The sequence below is a fragment of the Rhincodon typus genome, chromosome 19, assembly GCF_021869965.1.
Source record: "Rhincodon typus isolate 14 chromosome 19, sRhiTyp1.1, whole genome shotgun sequence".
Classification (NCBI taxonomy): Eukaryota; Metazoa; Chordata; class Chondrichthyes; order Orectolobiformes; family Rhincodontidae; genus Rhincodon; species Rhincodon typus.
Genome location: NC_063350.1, coordinates 17,870,453 through 17,892,361, shown reverse-complemented (window position 1 = coordinate 17,892,361; position 21,909 = coordinate 17,870,453). Strand labels below are relative to the sequence as shown.

Below are 21,909 nucleotides of genomic sequence, written 5' to 3'. Positions count from 1 at the left end.
AGATTTACCAGGATGTTGCCTGGTATGGAGGGAAGGTCTTATGAGGAAAGGCTGAGGGTCTTGAGGCTGTTTTCGTTAGAGAGAAGAAGGTTAAGAGGTGACTTGATAGAGACATACAAGATGATCAGAGGATTAGATAGGGTGGACAGTGGGAGCCTTTTTCCTCGGATGGTGATGGCTAGCACGAGGGGACATAGCTTTAAATTGAGGGGTGATAGATATAGGACAGATGTCAGAGGTAGGTTCTTTACTCAGAGAGTAGTATGGGCGTGGAATGCCCTGCCTGCAAAAATAGTAGACTCGCCAACTTTAAGGGCATTTAAATGGTCATTGGATAAACATATGGATGATAATGGAATAGTTTAGGTTAGATGGGCTTCAGATTGGTTTCACAGGTCGGCGCAACATCGAGGGCCGAAGGGCCTGTACTGCGCTGTAATGTTCTATGTTCTATGTTTTGTAAAATATTTATAAAATACGCTGGATGCTAGTTTAAAGGTTGGGAAAAATTACAGTTTCCTAAGTAATGCTCTGTTATATATGGGCATCAGAAATAATTTGAAAGCTAGTTGTTAAACAGTTATACCGTTAGTAATTTCATCATCTAGATCAGGTAATTTTGCTGAACTGACATGCCATACACACCATGTGCTGAAACACTTGACATAAAACTATATTAAGATTTCATACTTACTATTCTTTGCCTGTAGTTCCAGATGATGCAATATAATTGAGACTAGTTGATTGAAATTTGCCAAATTTGGAAAACATCATCATTGCACCTAAAAGAGAAACATCACATGAGGCTTCATATTTAAATGAATTCTTAATTCAATTTAAAAGAAATTGTTACAACATCTCTGAAGTTCACTCTATGCCATTTCACAACTTAGCAAACTAGTACACTGGTAGATACTTCAATGGCTCATCTACTGCATCGAATTTGCACTCGATTTGCTTCTGACTCATTTCTAATAAGAACTACTGCTCTCAGTTATTGCAAGATTAGTCAACAGTAACATCTTAAGGTACTAATCCAAAAGTACTAATATATACATGTTCTAAATTAAACTACATAGCTGGACTGTCTCTGTTACCAAGAAGTTGTATCTTGAACTTAAGTGCTGAACACCCTTTAATCATCAAGCCAGTATAAACTATATTCCAAACAGAACTGTGAAAAAATGCAAAAATTGGATAATTTCTGTTAAGCAGAAGAACAGCAGATTGCTGGCCAAAATCTGAGAAGATTATATAAATAGAAGCTAAATTTTTAATGTGTCACCCAGACTGACATGGTAGGTTGATCACCCATTATTGAAACAGAATGATTCGGTTCCATTTTTATAACGGAATGAAGGGCTGGCAGAGGGTGTGGGGCAGTAATTTTCAAAGTCAAAGTCAGTTTGAAAAGTGAAAAAAGTCATACTTCTCTTTCTTAAAACTTATAGACTACTGACAAATCTAGACTTCTGTTTTACTTCACAATGTTTATCACTAGACCACAGGACAGATATTTATACAGAAAATAACTTCCATTAATTATTATTAGAAGCTCTTTTGTAAGTTAACACCCTGATGGCTCAGTTAACAACTGCACACTAAGTTTCGAAAGACTAAGGAATGAGCTTGCTATGAGTGCTGAACTATCAGATCCCAGAGGGAGTAGTGGAGGTGCTATAATTAATTATAAAACTTTCTTCAGCTGGTATTGCCAATTACTATCATTCTGATGAAAAGTGTGTACGTGGATTCTAGATAAGACCATGATCATGCTGAGCCATAAAACGCTCTATGTTGAAAGTTATGCTAATACTTTTTACAGATCTGCTCTTGCAGCCTACACTTTTAAATCCCTTAAAGCACCTGGGTGGAAATTGCGTGTTGATGAACACAACAGAAGGAAAAGCTCATTTTAACTATCTATGTTCAGATGAAACATATATGGGGCATTGAGCACCAGCATGAATGACCTGATTGCAGTTACAAAATGGCAACACAAGGTAATTTACTTTAAGCACTATACCTGGATATTTATAGTTCTGAGAACTTTATCCACATGTAGCAAACTTTGTTGAGTGACTCTCCTTCCAAAACAATTTAACTTTTCTCTTCTCCTTTAAATGAAATTTTAAATAGTAATGCTGACAGTGAGAAATCACTGGAATGCTCTTCATATTTGAGTCTGGGATACTCCAGTTAAAAGCAGGTTCGCATTTCCAACTTCTACCATCCCCCCAACTACTGCTACAGGTTGCAGACAACATAAAAGAATGGCTTTACTGGCAAGATTCATATCTGTAATGACACTTTACAGTTAGATACTGAAAGGTTGTTTGTCCAAATGAGGAATGTAGAACATTGTGTGTGTGTTGTCACAGTGTCAACTATAAGAATCCGAAAATCAGAGAAATTTCTTTCCTCACTTTTTTAATCTCAGAGGCTTGTGGATGCTCCATTGTGGAGTACACTCAAGGCTGGGATAAACCAGTTTTTTGGTCTTTCAGGGAATCAAGCAATAAGGGTAGCAGGTAACAAAGTACATTTGAGTCAGAAAATCAGGCAGAATCAGTTTGAGTGGCTGAGCATCTTTGTGGGATGGTCCACCCTGCTGCTATTTCTTATATTCTTCTGCAGAATACACCATATGCAATAATTAATACTCAAAATAAAATCGACTCTGTACAGAATAATTCTCTTCGAAGTTGTGCTAACATACTGACAGCAACCTCAAACAGCAGCTGCGGTAGTTTGACAAACATGCACAGTGTTTGAATAAAACCAGAGATTCAATGATGCCAGGTTACAAGATAATGAAATATAGGGCTTCTGATACAGAAGATATCATCCACCACTCCTTTGTCAGCTCTCTATGGGAGCTTTCCGCTTTATCATACTTAATTGCTTTTCACTTACAAAATTGTTCTTTTGCAAATGTTTTGTACAAAATACATCTGATTCAGACCTTCAATGAATGACAGGCAGAAACCATTGTGATTAAAATTTGTCACCCTGCTGATGTTTAGTCTACTGACATGAGGTCCATTCAGAGTAATTTTATTTTATTTACAAGTTTGAGTGAAGGTTTTGTAACAATTACCCCAATATTTATGTGAAGAGGCAAAGTGAAGAATTAGAGGACAGTTATGCACAGAACAATATATTTATTTGTAAGAGTGTGGCGAAAATTGAAGCTGTTTGGAGTTTGAAAAAGAAACAAAAGAAAGCTGTCATAGTTTAAAGCCCTTACACTAAATTAGCATAGTACAATTTAAAAATATTGCTGAAAATCCTCATCAGATGATGCACCTTTCATAGAAGGGAAGAAAGAGGCAGGAAGAACAAACCATGACCATAAGACCACAAGACAGATAAAATAACAGATTTCACGAAGCCACAGCCAATGAGCGCAGTAATGGGCATTGTACAAAAAAAAAAATTGGGTCTAGATGAGGCAAAGAATTAACTTTCTGTTCACTTATTCATGTCCTCCTCCACCCACTTAAAAACACTCACATTTCTATCTTCAAGGTCCGATTGAAGCGAGCTTCTCTCCACAGATGTTGTCCTGCTCTGCTGAATATTTCAGCACTTTTTTGCTTTTACTATAAAAAAACCTCCTTGTGTTTGTTAAACACATATTTATGTGGGACATTACTCACAGGTAGTCTGGGATGTGCTTGCGAATGTTTACCATGATCCTGTGGCAGCAGTTGCTCTACTGTTTCAATGCACCAATTTTTTTCAAGCACCCCCACCTTCCCTACAGCAAAGGATATGAAGGGCTTATTGTGTGTTGGGTGACTCACTTCCTAAATGCACAATCAACAAGTTCAACTCATAAATGTGATGAAGGATTCTAAAATCATGAGGATGGCCCAAAGGTAGCAGTTTGAAACTCTATACTGTGCAGGTCAAGACAATTTTGCCTGATTTTGCCAATGGACTTGATATATCCCCTCCTTCCATGACAAACATGTACATTATGTATATGAATCTGCCAGATGCAATTAAGCAATTCATTAAGGTTACATCATCTGCAGGTCACTCCCTGTAGGAGGTAACAGAGAGAGTTGATGAGGGTAATGCCCTTGATGTAATATACACAGATTTTTTAATATACACAGACTTCCAAAAGGCATTTGTTATACTGCAGCACAGCAGAGCATGATCAAAGCTGTAGCTCATGGAAAATAACAGACAGTAGCCATCTCGATAAGACATTTGCTAAGAGACAGGAAACAGATAGTAGTGGGAGAACAGTTGTTTTTCAGGTTGGAGGATGAATGTAGTGATGCTTTCCAGGGGTTGGTATTCAGACTCCACTCTTCCTGACATATATTAATGGCCATGATCTTAGTTTACAGAGCACAATTTTTTAAAAAATTTGCAGATTATACAAAATTTGGAAGGGTTCTGAAAGTTGGAAGGACACTTGAGACCTTCAAAAGGACACAGTGATGAAATGGTGGACTAGTGGCAGATGAAATTTAATATGAAGAACTGTGGTGTGATTTATTTTGTAAGAAGAATGTAGAGAGATAATACAAACTAAAGAGTACAATCCCAAAGATGGGGTAGTAATGGGAGCTGTGGGACCTGGGTATATATATGCATAAATTACTGAATTTGGGAGCACAGCTGCAAGAATGGTTAATAAAACATACAGTATAATAAGTTTCATTAGTAGGGGATGGAGTTCTAAAAGCATAAATGGTATGTTCGGGCTCTATAAAACACAACCAGTCTTAACTGTAGTACTGCATCTAGTTCTGGGCACCATACTTTTATAAGGATGTGAAGGTATCAGAGAGATTGCAGAAAAGACCAGACAAGAATGGTTTCAGGGATGAGGTACTTCAGTTATGTAGATAGACTGAGATGTTAGGATGTTCTTCTTGAAGATAATAAGGAAAAGGAGATTTGATAATGGCAGTCAAAGGCATGAGAGGTCCGGACAGGGAAAATACAGGGAGCTTCTTCTCATTGGTGGAATTGTCAAGAGCCAGAGGTCACAGATTTAAGGCAATCTATCTAAAAAAAATAGCAACATGAAGAAAAACTGTTTTACACAACAAGTAATTAGAGACTGGAAAGTACTGCCTGAAAGTACTATAGAAGCAGGGTCAATTGAGGCTTTCAAAAGGGATTTTGATCATTACCTGCAAAGGAAATATTTACAGGCCTACAGAGAAAAGGAAGAGAGTGTATTAACTGAATTGCTCCCTCAGAGGGCCACACAATGGGCTGAATGGCCTCTTGCTCTACAGTCACCATTCTCTGATTCTGATAAATTATATTTCTAATTATTTAATGGCCAAATTTCTAAATATTTTTACCATCAAAATAAATATATTCTATTCTTTCATATGCCTAACCACCTAAACTTATTTCTAACCCAAGCCCCAGTGAGTTAGTTTGCTTTGAGAGAAACCAAAAATTATCTTGTAAAACAGAATTCCACAGGGAATTGCAGGAACAGATTGGTGATACTAGAGTGCAAGAGGCACATATTGTATATGTTCTCCTTTCCATGAACTGCAAATACTTAAGGAGCGAATAGAGATAACACAAATTAGGAGCAGAGTTGGAGAAACTCCCATAACAGCATTTATAGCAATCAATCTACCAAAGTCATAGCAGGCACATTGTGGTTAATCTGGGCAGTAATATTTGACAAATATGTATTAATTTCTTCATGAAGAAGCCTGATCATTAATTTTATTTGGAACAATGCCTCGTGAATTTTCACTGAATGACTCTCATCCTGGAAATGGCAGCTAAGTAGAGATTCATCCATCTATTAATTAATAATATGCAATATCCTGAGTTGTTCTGAGCAAGGAAATGTAAAAACTCTGCAATCACCTGCACAACGGAAACGGTGACCTAGTTCTGACTTCACTGGCAGAAAATAAAACACAATGGAATGAAGTCACTGACACTCGTTTGAAGAATAAAGCCAATTTATCTTAAAAAGCCCCTGCCAGAGGGCAGTTCAATGCTGCTGAATCAATGGTTACATCAATAAATGGGAAAGTGTGTAACCTGATCTAGCTTCACAGAATTTAACACTGGTCAAGCTAATAATATTGCAATACAGATTATACCTTGGCGACAAAAATCTCTCATCGTAAATCATTGCTTAGATGTTTATCCAATTTCACAGAGTCCTCAAATTCAGTTGGGTACAAAATGCTATTATTTCAACGCTAACAAGGTGTCTGTGTTATTCAGCAACATCCAACTGGGGATGTCATGCACTTTGTTGTTGAGATAGGGTGGAAACACAACATAGCTCTTCCATAAGGGTGAGTTTCCAAAACCCAGTGACAAATTCAGGAAGTTCCAGAATTTGAGACAACAAGGTGTAGAGCTGGATGAACACAGCAGGCCAACCAGCATCACAGGAGCAGGAAAGCTGACGTTTCGGGTCTAGACACAGAGCTATATATTCATAAATGGTATCATGACTGGTCAAAAGCAATTTTCACAAGGTTATTTATTAACAAAGCTACTAACCATCAAAACATTCCGGGTTTGAGTTCCATTTTGGACTTGAGCACAAACATCAAAGCTGACACTCTGCGGCAGTACTGAAGGAACACTGCATTGTTGGAGAGGCTAGCTTCTGGGTGACATATACCATGTCACATATGCCTGTTTGGTTGGATGTAATAGATCCCAGGGCACTATTTTCATGAAGAGCAGGGAGGTTTCCCCTTCTGCTGTGGCCAATATTTATTCCATAATCAGCAACACATAAACAATTACTTGGTCATTATCATGCTATTGCTTGTGGGAGTTTGCAGACCACAACTTCCGGCCAACTTTCCTACATGTTTATAGTGACTACACTTCAAAAGTACTTCATCAGCTTCGAATTGTTTTGAAATATCCAGAGGTCTTGAAATATATATAAATGAGGTTTTTTTTTGTTTTGATGCAGGCAGTTAACCAGATGGCTTAGTTTTAAAGAGCAAAGCTACATGGCTGCAGCCAAGCCAGCATAACCCTATGTATCAAACAAAGACTGAAATTTGTCCCTTTGCCTACAGTAATGGCCTGTTTCACATTTTCTCCCAGATGGCTGTCTAAAAAAGCACGACTTTGATTTCTGATGCTGACACATATGCCGACTTTTGAAGGTTTGCCACCCAGCAAAGTAATTCCTTTGAGTTAATGTAGAACCAAAAAAGAAATCCAAGAAATTCAGACAGGCTGAATTGAAAATCACAAAGGGCTAGATTTTCTGGTCTTCTGAAAATCAGGTCAGTCTTGCCCCAAAAGATGTTCTTCAGGATCCCTTGAAAGTCCTGATGTACTGACTATGGTCATTTCTGAGGTAGCTTAGGGTTGGCAGGCAATTACCTTGTCTTCAGAACCCGTTTGAGAAAATTTCCAAATCTGAGCTAGAGGCATGGATTTAATAGGAGAGATTTGGCTCACTTACCTGGATAGTTACCCAGGAAATTTTTTAAAGATTAAAATCAATTCTAGGTAACTATATTACTGACACCCTGAACCCCCTCATTCCCACCCCACCTCCCTGACTTTCCAATCAACACCCTATCTCCCCCCAACTACCACTAGAAACCCTAACCAACTCTCAATACCCTACCATCTACACTCATACCCCTGATCTGACCCAACTTGACCACTAAGTCACCACCTGACTCAACCTGAACACCACTCCAACCCAACTCGACCTTACCGGCACCGCCAAATCCATGACCCCCATCTAAACCCTGAACAACCTCTCCCCAGCGCGATATGACTTGAGTATCCCCAACTGACGCTCTTCCGATCTAATCTAATGGGAGAAAAATGAAATTCCAAATTGGTGCAGGACCTGAAATATTATAGAATACATGAGTAGCAGACTGCCCATAATGAACAAGCACCCAACCAAACTCCTGCCTATCCATTAAAAACGTCATGTCATTCTGACATCCAGACATAATGTAACTTTCCAAATATCCCAAATTGAGCTGAACTCTTGCAAAATGAGGATGCAAAACCAAGCAAAATTCACACAGTCATGACTGTTTGAGTTATGGTGGAACCACAGATCTTAGAGCATGATGGAAGGAATATTGCGTGCATCAGATGATTAAAAATGCATTTACAATGTTGTATGCAAATCTTCCTAATCATTAATGTGGTACAATTAACAGAATGTTTTACAGGAAGTGTTAGAAAGGCTAAAATGCTGTGCAGTGATTTTTTTACAAAGTTGGAGGTGAAATCTTGGAACCCACTGCTTGAAATCCTCATTGCACTTAAAAAAATTCATCTTGACAGGCTCTTGACCAAGAGCTGGATGGTGAGACCTGGTTGTATAGTTATCTTATGACCAGCACAGAAATGATGAATGAATTGTCTCTCTTTCCTGGTATATTCTTGGTGTTTTTATTGATTTGCACTGTAAGGGAGGTACAATTTCTGTTCTTCCAAAGCTGTCAAAATGGAGACTGGAATAAAGCAACCACCCCTCTGACTTTTGAGAGGGTTGTTCAGAAATTTATCATTGAAAAAGAATATATATTAATACACTTTTAAAAGGGCCAGCACATGAACAGTGAAGTGAATGACTTCCTCCCAGGCTGTAACCATTCTAAGCTTTTACATCCCCTCCAGTTACTGATCCTATTTAGTCTATCAAAACACTACATAACTTTAAATGCCTTTATTAAATCTTACCTTAACCTTCTCTGCTCATAGAATCCCTGCAGGGTGGAAGCAGGCTATTCAGCCCATTGAATCCACACCAACTCTCTGAACAGCATCCCTCCCAGACACATCCCCACCCTACAACCCTCTCTTTCCCAGGGCTAATCCACCTAGCCCACATCTCTGGGCACTACGGGCAACTTAGTAAGGCTATTACACTTAACCTACGCATCTTTGGACTGTGGGGGGAACCCAGAGCACATGAAAGAAACATACGCAAACCAAGGAAGAATGTGCAAACTCCACACAGTTGCCTGAGGGAGGAATCAAATCTCGGTCCATGGTGCCGTGATGCAGCAGTGCTAGCCACCATGCCACCCCTACAGAGAATAGTCACAACTTCTCCAGTCTCTCTCACTCAGGAACAATGTGAAGATACTGGAGACGGGGCAGAAAAGCTTGACAAGCATGGTTCCAGGAACGAGGGACTTCAGTTATTAAGATCGACTGGAGAAGCTGGGATTGTTTTCCTCAAGAGAAGGCTGAGAAGGAATTTGACTGAGGTATTAACCCCACCACCCTGACCCCATCAGGTGTATAAACACAGCAGAAAGGGAGAAACTGTTCTCGTTCATGAAAGTTGTCCCTACTCCAGAACCAGAGGGAACAGATCTGAAGTGATACGTAAAGATGTAAAAGTGAAATAGAGGATAATTTTTCTCGTGTAGCGAGCAGTTGAGATCTGGGAATGCACTCTGGAGGATGCCTAGCGAAGCAGCTTTATTCGCAGCAATCAAGAAGAAATTGGACGGTGAAAAGGAAAGTTGTGTAAGGTTATGGGGAGAAGGAGGGGGAGAATAGTGCCAAGTGAAATGCCCATTTAGAGAGCTGCAGCAGACTTGATGGGCTGAATGGCCTCCTTCTGTTTATATGAATCTCTGATGTCAGTTAGAGGTTTAATACGACACCAGTTTCAGATTACATGTAACGCAAAATAGTAACGAATACATTACTGCAGAATAGCTACATTGCAATTTTGGGCTTAATTCCTTTTCTGCCCTGTGATTTAGTTATGTATTTCTGAAAAATCATTTGAAAAGCTACTAGTCAAATTGCATTATCTGCTAATATGTTTCAAATTATTGGCAAAACTAAGCAATAGGCTGTAAACTGCTGGGAGATGGTAGGTTTCAATAGATAGATCTTAGTAAAGTGCAATCATTAACCTGCTCATTTGTGAAAAGAAGTACTAATCAGTGGTTCAAAGCCATTAATCATGTATATTAAAGACAAACAATTTTCTGGCTGCCTGCGTCACTAGGCAAAATACTCATAAATACTACTGTACTAAACACCAGTGAATTGAGAACACAAAACGTAAAACTTCCATAATGTTGTTATTTTAATTATGAAGTTGCATTAAATGTTGCACAAAGGTAAAGCATTTTCTAGTTCAGACGTCTACTTGATTGGAAGTGTGTATGTGGATTCAACGGTTGAATTTTCTCAAATGGATGAGATTGTTGAGTTGACTTGACTTGATGTCGGTGTCTTGGAGGCAGGGAATGCAGAGAAATGAAGGGCCAGAACTAAACAGCTCCAAGCTTCTCTAACAACCAGGACAAAGTCCCAGAAGACCGAAAGAGACCGGCCAATTCACCAGTTTTGGCGTTCCACTACCAGTATGGCCACCTGGGATCAGCTTCCAGGACTGCTTGGCCTGACTCAATTCCACATCCACCTCCTGCAGTGAAAATTGGGTCTAGCTGATCCCCCTCTGCCAAGTCAGGAAATATTCGAATGCCAGTTACTCTTCTCAGCAGCCCTTAATACAATGCCAAGTGAACACTACAGTTACAGCCTCAAATTACAGAATGGAGAGAACTCATGTTGGAAGTGGTTTCACACCATTCGGTATATGGGCACAATACTCTGCAGATTTAAATGTGTTTCAAGAGAGCTTGCTGAATATATAAGTGAGTAAGTGTTCACACTTAGTTCTGGAGCACTGACAAAACAAACTCTGGACATATATTGCCCAGGCAAGCCTCTGTTTACACTCTAAATACACACAGAATTAATTTCCAGTTCCCTCATCAAAATAACTGGTAAAAATATTGTGTACATTAAGTCCTACACACCAGAAAGTCTTATGTTTCATACCCACTCTAAGCTGAGTTAGCTTATCTCTGGAAAATTAGCAGTGCAGGTGTTAGAATTGGTTTTAGCATGATTGGACCATGCGGTGAAATGAAAACAAAGAAGAACAAAGAATAAAGAACAATACAGCACAGGAACAGGCCCTTCCACCCTCCAAGCCTGTGCCACCACATTTTGCCCTTCCATCCTAAAACTGTCTTCACTTACAGGATCCGTATCCCTCTATTCCCTTCCTATTCATTTTTCATCCAGGTGTTATTGTCTGCTTCCATCATCTCCTCTGGCAACACGTTGCAGGCATTCACCACCTTTGTGTGAAAAACTTGCCTCGCGCATCTCTTTTAAACTTCCCCCCTCGCACCTTGAACCTGTGCCCCCAGTAAGTGGCCCCTCCACCCTTGGAAAAATGCCTCATATTCCACTCTATCCATGCCATTCACAATCTTAGAAACCTCTATCAAGTCACTCCTCAACCTCCTGCATTCCAGTGAAAACAAACCCAGTCTAGCCAACATTTCTTCACAGCTAAAATCCCCTATAGTGGGCAACATCCTGGTAAACCATTTCTGTACCCTTTCTAAAGCATCCACATCCTTCTGGCAGTGTGGTGACCAGAACTGTGCGCAATATTCCAAGTGTGGCCTAACTAAAGTTCTATAAAGCTGCAGCACAACTTGTCTATCCTTATACTCAATGTCCCATCCAATGAAGGCAAGCATGCCATGAGCCTTTTTTCAGTACCTTGTCTACCTGAGCTGCCATCTTCAGTGATCTGTGGACTTGCACACCCAGATGCCTCTGCATACCAATACTCCTCAGGATTCTGCCATTCACTGTATATTTTCCACCTGTACTTGATCTTCTAAAATGCATTACCTCACATTCGTCCAGATTAAACTCCATCTGCCATTTTTATGCCCATGCCTCCAACTGATCTATATACTGCTGTATCCTCTGACAATCCTCCTCACTATCCACAAATCCATCAATCTTTGTACCATCCATAAACTTACTAATTAGACTCGCTACATTTTCTTCCAAATCATTTACATAGATAACAAGCAGAGGTCCTAGCACTGATCCCCATGGAACACCACTAGTCACACCTTCCATTCCGAAAAACATCCTTCCACCGCTACCATCAGTCTCCAATGACTAAACCATCTATCTTGCAAGTTCACCCAATATATCATGTGACTTCACCTTTTGTACCAGTCTGTCATGAGGGACCTTGTCAAAGGCTTTACTGAAGTCCATGTAGACAACATCAATCCACATTTTCCTCATCAATTATCTTCGTCACTTCCTCAAAAAACTCGATCAAGTTAGTGAGACATGATTTCTTGCATTCAAAACCATGCTGTCTATTGTTAATAAATCCATATGCTTCTAGATCTTGTCCCTAAGAATCTTTTCCAATAATTTACCTATCACTGGCATGGAACTCACTAGCCTGTAATTTCCAAGATTATCCCTGCTACCCTTCTTAAACAATGGGACAACATTGGCTATTCTGCAGTCCTCTGGGACCTCACCTGTGGCCAAAGAGGATACAAAGATGTCTGTCAATGATCCAGTAAGTTGTTCTCTTGCCTCCCTCAATATTCTGAGATAGATCCCATAAAGACCCAGGGACCTACCTACCTTAATACACTTTGAGACGTACAACACCTTGTTCCTTTTTAATAGCAACTTGGCTTAGAAACTTGACACTCCCTTTCCTGAGATCATCCTTCACCAATTTCTTCTCTTTGGTGAATACCGACACAAAGTATTCATTTAGGATCTCACCTACCTCTTCTGACTCCACACATAGGTTCCCTCCTTTGTCCTTGTGGGTTAACTCTTTCCCTGGCTACTTTCTTGCTTTATATATTTATAAAGTCTTGGGATTCTCCTTAATCCTGCTTACTGATGACTTTCCATGACCCCTTTTAGCCCTGCTGATTCCTTTTTCAAGTTCTTTCCTACTTTCCTTATATACTTCAAGGGCTCCATCCTCCTAGACCTTACATATGCTTCCTTTTTCTTTCTGATATCATAACATTGCTGGTCATCCAAGGTTCATGTAACTTGCGATACCTACCCTTCATTCTTACAGGAACGTGCTACTCCTGAACTCTTATCAACTGAAATACTCCCACATGTCCAATGTGGATTTACCCTCAAACAGCTGCTTCCAATCAACATTCTCCAGTTCCTGCCTAATATTATTGTAGTTTGTCTTCCCCCAATTTAACACCTTCACCCAAGGACTGCTGTTATCCCTATCCACGAGTATCTTAAAACTGTGTTATGGTCACTGCTCCTGATAATGCTCCCCCACTGAAACTTCGTTCACCTGGCTGGGCTCATTTCCCAAAACCAGGTCCAGTATAACCCCTTCCCTGATTGGACTGTTTACATATTGTGTCAAGAAACCCTCCTGACTGATCCTTACAAATTCTGCCCTATCCAAGGCCTTAGCATGTAGGGAGTCCCAGTCAATAAAGGGAAAGTTAAAACTATTCCCCCAACAACCCTACTGTTTTTACATCTTTCCAAAATCAGTCTACATATTCTCTCCTCTATCCCCCACTGGCTGTTGGGAGGTCTGTAACAGACACCCAGCATTGTGATTCAGCTTTCCTATTCCTGAGTTCTACCCATATTGCCTTGCTGCACGAGTCCTCTGATGTATCCTCCCTCGGTATAGCTGTGACATACTCCTTTGCCAGTAATGCAACTCCTTCCAACCCGTTTACTTCCCCTTCTATCATACCTGAAACATCTAAATCCTGGGACATTCAGCTGCCAGTCTGTCCCTCTTTCAGCCAAGTCTCTGTGATCATAATAATGTCATAGTTCCAAGCAATAACCAATGCTCTAGGTTCATCTACCTTGCCTATTATATATCTTACATTGAAACACATGCATTTCAGACCACCTCCCCTGCTCTTTTCAGCAGCATTTCCCCGCATGTTCTTGATTTTAGTAATGTTTACCTTGGTTTCTACCTCTACCTCAATTTCTGCATCTACTGCCCTACTCCTCTGGTTCACAACCCCCTGTCACACTAGTTTAAACCCTCTCCAACCACTCTACCAAGTATCCTCCCAATGACATCAGTCCTGGTCCTGCCCAGGTGTAAACCATCCAATTTGTAGAGGTTCCACCTCCCCCAGATCCGGTCCCAATACCCCACGAATCTGAAACCGTCCTCCACGCACCACCTTTTCAGCCATGTGTTCATCCTATATATCCTGCTGTTTCTTCTCTGACTAGCTCTCGGCACTGGTAGTAACCCTGGGGTAACTACCAGTGTGGTCCTATATTTCAACTTTCTTCCTTGTTCTCTATATTCTGCTTTTAGGACCTCATCCCTATTTTTACCTATGTTGTCAGTGCCAATGTGTACCACGACCACTGACTGTTTGCCCTCCCCTCCCCCACCGCCCCTTCAGAATATCCTGCAACTGGTCAGAGACATCCAGAACTCTAGCACCAGGGAGGCAACGCACCATCCTGGACCCTCGATTGCGGTCATAGAAAAGCCTATCTATTCCCCTTATAATTGAATCCCCTATAACTGTAGCATTCCTATGCCTATCTCTCCCTCCCGCCTGGCAGAGCCACCATGGGGCCATGAATTTGACTGCTGCTGTTATCCCCTGAGAGACAGCATCCGAAGCAGTGTATCTGTTTTACAGGGGAATAGCCACAGGAAATTCCTGCATTGCCTGCTTAGCAAGTCAATTATGATCTTTACATTGCTGTTTCATCAAATGTTAAAAATGCGCTGGTCTTATCGGAAGACATCTGACCAACCTTAACTTTGACAACCTCTCCATTATCAAGAATGCTGCCCATTCGGAATACATTGAGTAGAAAACAAAAAGTGCTACCAAAACTTAACGGGTCTGGCATCATTGTAGAGAGAGAAACAGCATTTATATTTCGCGTCCCATGTCTCCTCTTCTTTTGTTCCAAGGAAAAGCCAGGACACTTGAACCGTTAACTCTGCTTTCTCTCCACAGATGCCGTCAGACCTGCTGAGTTTCTACAGCCCTTTCTGCTTCTATTTCAGATCTTCACTCTGTGCAGTATTTTACTTTTGTACTCACTATCTTGCCCGGTGGGCGTGAAATATCCTCTAGCAATCAGCCTACAGGCTATCTCTGCCCCATCAGGAATCAACACTGACAGCAGATAAAGAAACAAGAGAAAATACTGGGACTTTCCTCACCATTTCTCCACATATAAAGTTACAGGAAAGCCGGGGAAGTGGCAGGCAAGCAATTACTGTAAGGGTAAGAAATAGATTCCTTGCTCTTAAACCGAAGAAAAACACCTTGTTGAAAAAGTTTCATCCAAGAATGTTAAAAGATCTCCAGAGTAACATCAGTGAAGTTTTCTCCCATAGATGCACTAAATTCATAAGCAGATTCTAGATGTCTTCGGAAATAACCAACGTAGCTATGTTAAAATGAAACAAGAGGGACTATAGATCAGTAACTTAAATATAAATATCAGTGGAAATTTAAGTATTTCACTCAGAATATTAATTTTTTTAAAAAGATCATAACTGACCTGTCACCGTGATGTGGGCCTCTGCCCCGGGCAGCATATTTGAACCTAAGGCCGCAATACTTACGCTAGCTCTGATAACACAAGAACTGAATGTGGGTAACAGTACTGAGTCAATAGATGTTTACTGCAGCTCCTGTTATATGCATATATCACAGTCACTTCAGTGTCTGGACTAATATTGAGCTGCATGCTTAATCAGTGTGTCATACTTCAAGTGGCCCTGGCTAAGATGGAGATGGCGAGCTTTATATCTTCAATTTGCATGCTACGATGCAGTGATGATATTACTAGCATGTCTCTGAAGGGTTTACTGCATGCTAGCTGTGAGACATAACACAACATTAAGTAACATATAGCTGTTTTTCTGCATGTTTGTGAAGACATTCCAAACATACTATGCATGAACACTGCAGTTTTGTTGATTTTTATCTATTTTATTTTCATTATCTTTTTACACATAGAAATACTGAACTTAATCTAGAATCTAACATCATACTACGTTTCTTAATGCATTAACTCAAAGGAGCTCTTGAACAAAGCATCTTGTTTACCACATCACCATGAACCATTTTTTGTCTTGGGTTCAGTTGGAGTATTTACTGGTTTCACCCAGGTGGATGGGTCACAAAGCATGTCTACTGACAGATGTTCTCAGCAGAAACACAAATGATCATGACACCTGGTTTAAGAATCAACATAACAAATGAAAGTCAAGCGACTGATAAACTGACCTAAATTCAAGCTATAGTACAATATAACCACACTTCACAATGTCACTATCTAAATAACATACCCACAAAAAGAAATGGGCAGGTGATCTTCAATGTTTTGCTTTAAACATTTCCCTTTGCCCTAAATGTTACGTCTTGATGTAAAAGGACTCTCATTCCTTCATCTTCAAAAGCGCATGTAGTTGCCTTTTGCAGAAAAATATATCTTTCACATTATTGCACTCCAGCTGGCTTATGTACGTTTGATTTACTCTTTGTCGAGTTTATTTGGGAAAGCTCTATTGCCAGAATTTCACTCGAGCAGACAGCAGCCAACGTGGACAAAGAAGATTTTGTCTGAAAAATCTCAGTTGAAGGGAAGGGTAGTAGGTAGAGATCAAAATGGGAATTTCTTGGTCTTGTCTGAACTGAAGTCAAACAGCTTATTGCAATTCACAATCAATGTCAAGAATGTCTTTCCAATTCATATCATCATACTCCCACCTCGCAGAGAGTTTGTCTATGTTTTTCATGGGACAAGAAACACCCAAGGGTGGCAATAATGAAACCAAACATTTTGGTTTATAGATTAGATTGGGAATGTAATTGCATTTTGTTGTTTTTCTTTATTCAGTCATAGGATGCGGGTATCACGGGCTAGCCAGTATTTATTGCCTCTCCTTAATTGCTCAAGAAGGTGATGGTGAGCTGCTTCCTTGAAACACTGCAGTTCGTGTGCTGTAGGTAGACCCGCAATGCTGTTAGGAAGGGATTTTAATGAGTCTGTGAGACCGCTTTCCTGATGTGAGATCATGCCCAAATGATAATGAGGGAAAGTTAACAGAATGAAATGACTGACATTCCTTAGGTCATTGGTCTAATTTTCTTATTATTGAAATTTGCTGCAAGTGCTTATCATTATATGTGGTTCATCAGGCAATACAAAAGCAATTCATGATGTCTACAGGTCTCATGTCTCACGTGGTTTGTAGCTTGTTTTGGTGTTGTTTGAAGGTTAACAATGAAAATTAACAAAATAAATTTGTTGACAACCACTAGTGTTACTCACTGAACTTCAGCTGATAAGATCAGCAACCATGCCACAATGGAGTAAACTTTGCGTGGTAATAGTGTGCAAATGACATTGAGTTTTGTGTAGTACTTTTGCTTTTCAGAAATTGCGTTTTTCTGTGTTTCTCCCATTGTCCAGCAGTGATACTACAATAATATACAATAAATGTTACAACAGAAACATATTTTCAAAAACACAGCAGAATGGTAATGTTTATGCACATAGGCAAAATGTAAAATTAGTAAAGATTTATTGTGCACAGTGCATTATATTCCACTGTATCCAAGCATTTTCCAAATGCAGGAATACTACAAAATTATAGCTGTGTAAACTTGCCCATTAAACGGAAATGAGCTATAAAATGCAAGGCAAGTAGACATACTGAAAAATATAATCGTTATCTTGTTCAGCATTGCACTGTTATAACTTTGCAAGATGGTAGCTTGCCGCTGCTAACATTGGGTATAGTTTATGTGAATATAATTTAATTAATATGATGCCAAGGAGAAATGGAGATAAATACAGTTTAGGATTTATCCAGTTATTTAGATTGGAAAATGCTAAAATATAGATTTCATCAGCTATCATGTCAATGCAAAGGAAGGTAATGTTTTCAGTCCTTTGCTAGATTCATTGCATCTGAGATCTAGGAGATTTTGACCTGAAGGAAACAGCTGCAGACTTCCTAAGCAGTTTCACCCTGATGCAATGCTTTTACTGCACACTGTCAGCAACACCCTGCTGCATCTGTCACGGACCTAGAGAGTGCAAGTTTGTCAAATAGATGTTCGTTGTGTTTATTTGTATTCAGGTGGTGGACATTAAATGGGGATTCACCTGAGCCCAAGAAATAAACACATATTAAAACTGTGATCACTGGGTTAAGAGGTGCATGCTTGTAATGTGCAACTTTATCAGTTAATATAAAAGTCTGTAAGGGCTGCCTCATATTTTATCTTTCACCAATCTTTTTCTCCAACAGAACACAGTAGTAGAGGGTCAGCAGATATGACAGCATCTGTGGAGGGAGAAACAAAGTGAACATTTAGAGTCCATTATGACCCTTTTTCAAAATTAACTGGGGCTGGAAAATGGTGGAGTTTACGTTGTTAACAAAGGGGGAAAGAACTGAAAGGAACAGATAGTGAAGGTGTCCAGAGTAAAAGACAAAGGGCGTGCTAATGCAAAATGGCGATGCAGGGGTGACAGTAGGTGTGAACAGTAGAAAATAAGTCAGTGCTGATGAGGGAAAAGCCATGCAAACAAGACACTGAGGGTGGGGAATAATAAAAAAAATGGAGGACAGTGCTCCTGCTCTGATATTGTTAAATTCAATGTTGAGTTCTTAAAGTTGTAAAGGCCTGTCATATGTTCCATCAAAGCCGAACGCAAGGTGAAGGAATAGTACTGAATTTTCCACTTTGACACTTTAGAACTCAACATGGAGTTCAACAACTTCAGAGCATGACCACTGTCCACCATTTTCATGACACCTCCATTCCCCCCACACTCGTCTTGTTTGCATGGCTTTGGTCTAATCGGAGCTGACCTATTTTTTATTGTTCATACCTACTTTTAACACCCATTTTGCATCTATATCCCTCTTCTACTACCATTAGCACTCTCTTTACCTTTTGCTCTGGGCTGTCTTGCAATTTGTTCCTCTTACTCCACCTCCCCCTTTATCAACAGCACTAAAACAAATCCATTTCCCAGTCGTCACCATTTCCAAAGAGGAATCATACTGGACCTGAAATGTTGGCTCAGTTTCTTTCTTCACCGGTGCTGCCAGACCTGTTGAGTTTCTCCAACGCTTTCTGTTGCTATTTCAGATCTCCAGCATCTGCAGTTTTTTGCTTATATGACATTAGCAGAGGGGGTTCAATTAAATGTGAAGATTGGAAATGAAGAAAATAATTCAGTCAGAAAACTTGCAATCCTCGTAGAAAAAATGACAGATGGCAAGAGCAGGGTTTGTTTACTCTCTAATGTTTTCAAAGTGTGAACTGTATGTCTAATGGAAGAACAAAGTGGGTATGTGGACATGTTATGTTACAGCAGAAACAAAAATATTTTCAGATTAGGATGTTTGTCAGTTGAATTGTAAAGAATCCCTGGGCCTTCTATCAGGATTCTTTCCAAGAATAATGATCTGTTAAATTCCTAAAGCACGATAATAATTCAACAGATTTTGAAAAAGTACAGATAGTCACTAGGAACACCTTCCGGTCGTGAACCATTTTAACTCCCCCTCCCACTCCCACTCCCACTCCCTGGTGACATGTTCATCCTGGGCCTCCTCCAAAGTCACAATGACACCACCCGCAAACTGGAGGAGCAGCACCTCATATTCCACCTCTGCAGCCTACAGCCCAATGGCCTAAACATGGAATTCACTAGTTTTAAAATTTTCCCACCCCCCGCCTCATCCCATGACCAATCCTCCCTCACATCCCCGCCTCCTTGACCTGACACAACCTGTCCACCTTCTCTCCCACCTATCCGTCCCTCCCACATCACTGACCAATTCCCACCACTCCCTACCTGCACTCACCTATCACCATCCCACCTACCTTCCCCAGCCCCACCCCTCCTCTCTATTTATTTCCCAGCTTTCTTCCCCCTCCTCATTACTGAGGGGTCCCGACCCGAAATGTCAACTTTCCTCCTCTTCTGATGCTGCCTGGCCTGCTGCGTTCCTCTAGTTCCATATTGTGTTATCTATTACAGATAGTCACTCCATGGAAGATTATATTATAGACTCTGTCTGGTCTTTCGTCATCATTTTCAGGGGTTAAGCCATGGACATCCACTGAATTGATCTATGCTTATGAGCAAAATACTATACTGGTTTGGCTTTGCCTCCTGCAGGGTGGCAGACCAGGAAACTCACTCTTACCACTCATTGTCAGGCAAATTGGAAGGATTTGCAGCCTGTCAGCTTGGCTGGTCATGTTACAAGCACATTTTCTATGACCAACAAATCTTGTTGTGGGACCTGAACCCAAAGGTAAGGATATTACCACTGACCCACACGACCCCACCTCGTTCATCACAGTCTTTAACAGATTGTATCGAAGACTGATGAACTCAATTTACAGATTGCTGGATTGGAACTTGTGTTCATGTTATTGGCAATGACCATTTTCATCAAAAGAGAATCTAATCATTGTCCCTTAGCACTCAATGGCACTAGTCTGAAAATGCATGCCTGCTCTCATCTGATCTTGTGAAGCTAAGCAGACTCAGGCCTGGTTAGTACTTGGATGGGAGACCACCTGGGAATAGCAGGTATCGTAGAATTTTAAGGTGGCTCAGTGGTTAGCACTACTGCCTCACAGTGCCAGGAGCGAGAGTTTGATTCGACCCTCGGGTGTCTGTCTATGTGGAGTTTGCAAATTCTCCCCATGTCTGCGTAGGTTTCCGTCCACAGTCCATAGATGTGCAGGCTAGATGGATTGGCCATGCTAAATTTCCTGTAGTGTTCAGGGATGTGTAGTTTAGATGGGTTATAGGGGGATAGGTCTGGGATGGTCTGAGGGTCGGTGTGGACTTGTTGGGCCAAAGGGCTTGTTTCCACACTGTAGGGATTCTAGAAAAAAAAATTACTGAATCACCCATTATCATCATCATCCTGGGGGATTACCATTGACCAGAAATTGAACAGGATAGCCTGTAAATAACACTGCATGTAAACATTATGGCTCCAAGAACAGGACAGTAGTCAGGGTGTCTGCAGTGACCAACTCACCTCCTGACTCCCCAGAGCTTATCCATCAGCAACAAGGCACGCATCAGGAGTGTGAGGAATACTCCCCACTTGCCTGGATGAGTGCAGTTCCAATGATACACAGGAAACTGGACACTATCCAGGACATACAGCACACTTGAATGGCACTATATGCACAAACATCCATTTTCTCCACCAAAGCTCAATAACAGCAGTGTGCACCACGTATAAGATGCACTGTGGAAATTCACCGGGGCTTCTTAGACAGCACCGACCCACAACCCGTCTAGAAGGGCAATGGCAGGAGATACATAGTAACACCAACAAATGCAAGTTCCCCTCTAAGCCACTCACAAAACTAAGTTGAAAATATACCACCGCTCCTTTCGGGTCCTGGGCCAAAATCCTAGAACACCCTCTCTAATGACATTGTGGGTGTACTTACTGCAAAGGGATTGTAACAGTTCAAGGTGGCAGCTCATCATCACTTTTCAAGGGCAACTAGAGATGGAAAATAAATGTTGGCCAATCAGGTGCCTATGAACTTAAAAAAACTCCTAAAGTATACACTTATGTCAGCCCTTCAGTTGCACAAATAGGCCTTTTTACAGTGACAAAGAAAGGAGGTTTCAGAATTATCCCCGACATGAATGCAGGTGTCTAAACAATGGAAGAGTTAAAAGGAAAGTAGAATGAGAGTTTGGACACACAAAAACAGACGACAGAACTGGAACAGCAATGATGAACATATTAATCACACGGATTCCCTACAACAGTTAATAAGGGTTTCAGACTTGATTCAGTGTATCATTATATGAATATCTTCCTACAGAAGAGACAGGGTCAAAATGACAGAAAAAAATCTGAGAAAGATGATGAAAGTGAGAACTGAGATCATTAAAGAAAGTTGTAATTCCACATAAGTAGCTGGAGCAAACCATGTTAAAAGTACTGATGTAGTTTCTATTGAGATACTTATTCTGTTGAATGAATCA

General features: G+C 40.5%; 1 protein-coding gene across 2 annotated transcripts in view; it reads right to left on the bottom strand.

Moving 5' to 3' along the window:
- Positions 1–21,909, bottom strand: part of slco4a1 (solute carrier organic anion transporter family, member 4A1) — a 159,498-nt gene that overhangs the window by 103,035 nt on the left and 34,554 nt on the right. For both annotated transcript variants that reach the window (XM_048608414.1, XM_048608413.1), the window contains one exon: positions 695–782. The gene's annotated coding sequence lies outside the window, so the exon portion shown is untranslated. The remainder of the gene's footprint in view (positions 1–694; positions 783–21,909) is intronic.